At 46.8% G+C, this 3,421-nt stretch overlaps 1 pseudogene; it reads right to left on the bottom strand.

Moving 5' to 3' along the window:
- Positions 1-1,860: 1,860 nt before the first annotated feature.
- Positions 1,861-2,557, bottom strand: LOC129485709 (large ribosomal subunit protein eL19-like; annotated as a pseudogene).
- Positions 2,558-3,421: the final 864 nt, after the last annotated feature.

Here is a 3,421-nt window from a genome sequence, read left to right as displayed (position 1 = left end):
CTGTCGCCCAGGCTGGAGTGCAGTGGCGCAGTCTCGGCTCACGGCAAGCTCCGCCTCCCAGGTTCACGCCATTCTCCTGCCTCAGCCTCTCCGAGTAGCTGGGACTACAGGCGCCCGCCACCACGCCCGGCTAATTTTTTGTATTTTTAGTAGAGACGGGGTTTTGCTGTGGTCTCGATCTCCTGACCTCGTGATCCGCCCGCCTCGGCCTCCCAAAGTGCTGGGATTACAAGCGTGAGCCACCGCGCCTGGCCTCCTAAATTAATTCTAAATTTCTAGCCAGGCACAGTGGTTAACGTTTGTAATCCCAGCACTTTGGGAGGCCGAGTGGGAGGATAGCTTGAGCCTGGGAGTTTGAGGCTGCAATAAGCCATGATTGTACCACTGCATTCCAGCCTGGTTGACAGAGAGAGAGCCTGTCAAAATAATAAATAAATAAATAAATAAGGCTGGGAGCTCATGCCTGTAATCCCAGCACTTTGGGAGGCTGAGGTAGGGGGATCACTTGAGGCCAGGAGTTTGAGACCAGCCTGGTCAACATGGCGAAACCCCGTTTCTACCAAAAATACAAAAATTAGCCGGGCGTGGTGGCAGATGCCTGTAATCCCAGCTACTTGGGAGGCTGAGGCAGGAGAATCGCTTGAACCCAGGAGGTGGAGGTTGCAGTGAGCTGGGATCGCACCTCTGCACTCCAGCCTGGGTGACAGAGTGAGACTCTCTCTCTCAAAAAAAACAAATTAATAAAAATTTAAAATGAAATAAATAAATTTCTAATTAATTCTAAATTTCTAAATTATATTGGCTAGTTCAATAGTTCAATTTAGGGCTGGGCACGGTGGCTCACACCTGTAGTCTCGGTACTTTGGGAGGCCGAGGCAGGTGGATCACTTGAGCCCAGGAGTTTGAGACCAGCCTGGGCAACAAAGGGAAACCCTGTCTCTACAATAAATACAAAAATTAGCTGGGCATGGTGCATGCCTGTAGTCCCAGCTACTTGAGAGGCTGAGGTGGGAGAATTGCCTGAGCTCGGGAGGTCAAGGCTGCAGTGAGCCATAAGCCATGTCACTGCACTCCAGCATAGGTGTCAGAGTGAGACCCTGTCTCAAAAAAAAAAAAAAGAATTTAATTTAAACAGACACTCTTTGGACCAGGCACGGTGGGTCACGTCTGTAATCCCAGCACTTTGGGGGGCCGAGGAGGGTGGATCACTTGAGGTCAAGAGTTCCAGATCAGCCTGACCAACATGGTGAAACCCCGACTCTACTAAAAATACAAAATTAGCCGGGCGTGGTGGCGCATGCTTGTAATCCCAGCTACTTGGGAGGCTCAGGCAGGAGAATTGCTTGAACCCAGGAGGCAGAGGTTGTAGCAAGCTGAGATCACACCATTGCACTCCAGCCTGGGCAACAAGAATGAGACTCCGTCTCAAAAAAAATAAATAAATAAACAGATACCCTTTGATTTAAAATATACACCGATAATACACATTTTACATTTTGACATGTATAATTCAAAAAATTAACAGGCTAATCTCACTACTCAGAGATAACTTTTATTTATTGATTTATTTATTTTGAGACAGAGTTTTGTTCTTGTTGTCCAGGCTGGAGTGCAATGGCGTGGTCTCGGCCACTGCAACCTCTGCTTCCTGGGTTCAAGCGATTCTCATGCCTCAGCTTCCCGAGTAGCTGGAATTACAGGTGCCCGCTACCACGCCCAGCTAATTTTTTTTGTATTTTTAGTAGAGACGGGATTTCACCATGTTGGCCAGGCTGGTCTCAAACTCCTGACCTCAGGTGATCCGCCCACCTCGGCCTCCCAAAGTGCTGGTATTACAGGCATGAGCCACTGCACCCATCCTTTTTTTTTTTTTTAAGACTTGTTTTATTTTAATGGCTGATCTATGTAATCACAAAGGCCAGTATGTACAGACAAAGGGGGAGCTTTTGTTTCTTCATCTCTTCGTCCTTGGACAAAGTCTTGATGATCCCCTCCTTCTTGGCCTGGAGACACTCTTCATGTTGCTTTCGTGCTTCCTTGGTCTTAGGCCTGCGGGCCTCAGCCTGGTCAGCCAGGAGCTTCTTGCAGGCCTTGTCTGCCTTCAGCTTGTGGATGTGTTCCATGAGAATCTGCTTGTCTTTGAACACACTCCCCTTCACCCTCAGGTACAGGCTGTGATACATGTGGCGATTGATCTTCTTAGATTCATGGTATCTTCTGAGCAGCGGGCGCAGAATCCTCATTCTCCTCACCATGTGACCTTCTCTGGCATTGGGGCATTGGCTGTACCCTTTCGCTTACCCGTGCCCATGTGCCTGCCTTTCCGGTGGGCCAAGGTGTTTTTCCAGCATTGAGCCTGGGAATGGACAGTCACAGGCTTACAGACAATCAGCCCATCTTTGATCAGCTTCCAGATCTGCTGACGGGAGTTGGCATTGGCGATTTCATTGGCCTCATTGGGGTCCAATCAGACCTTCTTTTTGTCACAGCGGAGGACACTAGTGGCGGGCCTCTTCTGAAGCCTGAGCGTACTCATGGCTGCAGCCGCAGCAGTGAAGAGAGAGAGAACTTTTAGTAACATTTTGGTGTTTTCTTAAACATAGACTTTGTTCTTTACTTGTTTGTGTGTGTGTTCCTCCTATGAGACCCCTGGGCTGGCTCACACTGTGGCCTTCTCTCTGGCCACTTTCCTCTTGTCACCATCTTCTTCTAGCTTTATTGAGGTATAACTGACAAATAAAAAGTTGTTGGTATTTGAGGTATGCAACCTGATGTTTCATATGCTTGATATTCACAATGGTATCATTGTGAATGGTACCACAGTCAAACTAATTCACATACCGTGTGTGTGTGTGTATTGAGAGCATAAGTATACAATACAGCATTGTTAACTATCATCACCATGCTGTACATTACGACTTATTCCAGACTTATTCATCCTGCAGAACTGAAGCTTTGTACCTTTGACCAACGTCGCTCGGTTACTCCCATCTCCCCAAACCCTGGCAACCACCTCTACCACCTCTACTCCGTGCCTCTATGAATTCCACTGCTTTAGAGCCCACGTGTAAGTGAGGCCATGCACTTTGTCTTTTTGTGCCTGGCTTATTTCACTTAGCATAATGTCCTTTAGGTTCATCCGTGTTGCTGCAAATGGCAGAATTTCCGTCTTTTTAAAGGGTGAATAATATTCCATTATATGAATATATACACACATATACAGTGTATATATGTATACATATGTACATACATATATACACATACATATCTACACACACACATCTATCATATTTTATCTGTCCATCCTTCCATGGACATCTAGGCTGTTTTCGCATCTTGGCTATTGTGAATAATGCTGCAATAAACATGGCAGTGCAGACATTTCTTCAAGATACTGATTTCAGCTAGGCATGGTAGCTCA

This window comes from Symphalangus syndactylus, chromosome 7 (genome assembly GCF_028878055.3).
Source record: "Symphalangus syndactylus isolate Jambi chromosome 7, NHGRI_mSymSyn1-v2.1_pri, whole genome shotgun sequence".
Classification (NCBI taxonomy): domain Eukaryota; kingdom Metazoa; phylum Chordata; class Mammalia; order Primates; family Hylobatidae; genus Symphalangus; species Symphalangus syndactylus.
This window is presented reverse-complemented; position numbering and strand designations above follow the sequence as displayed.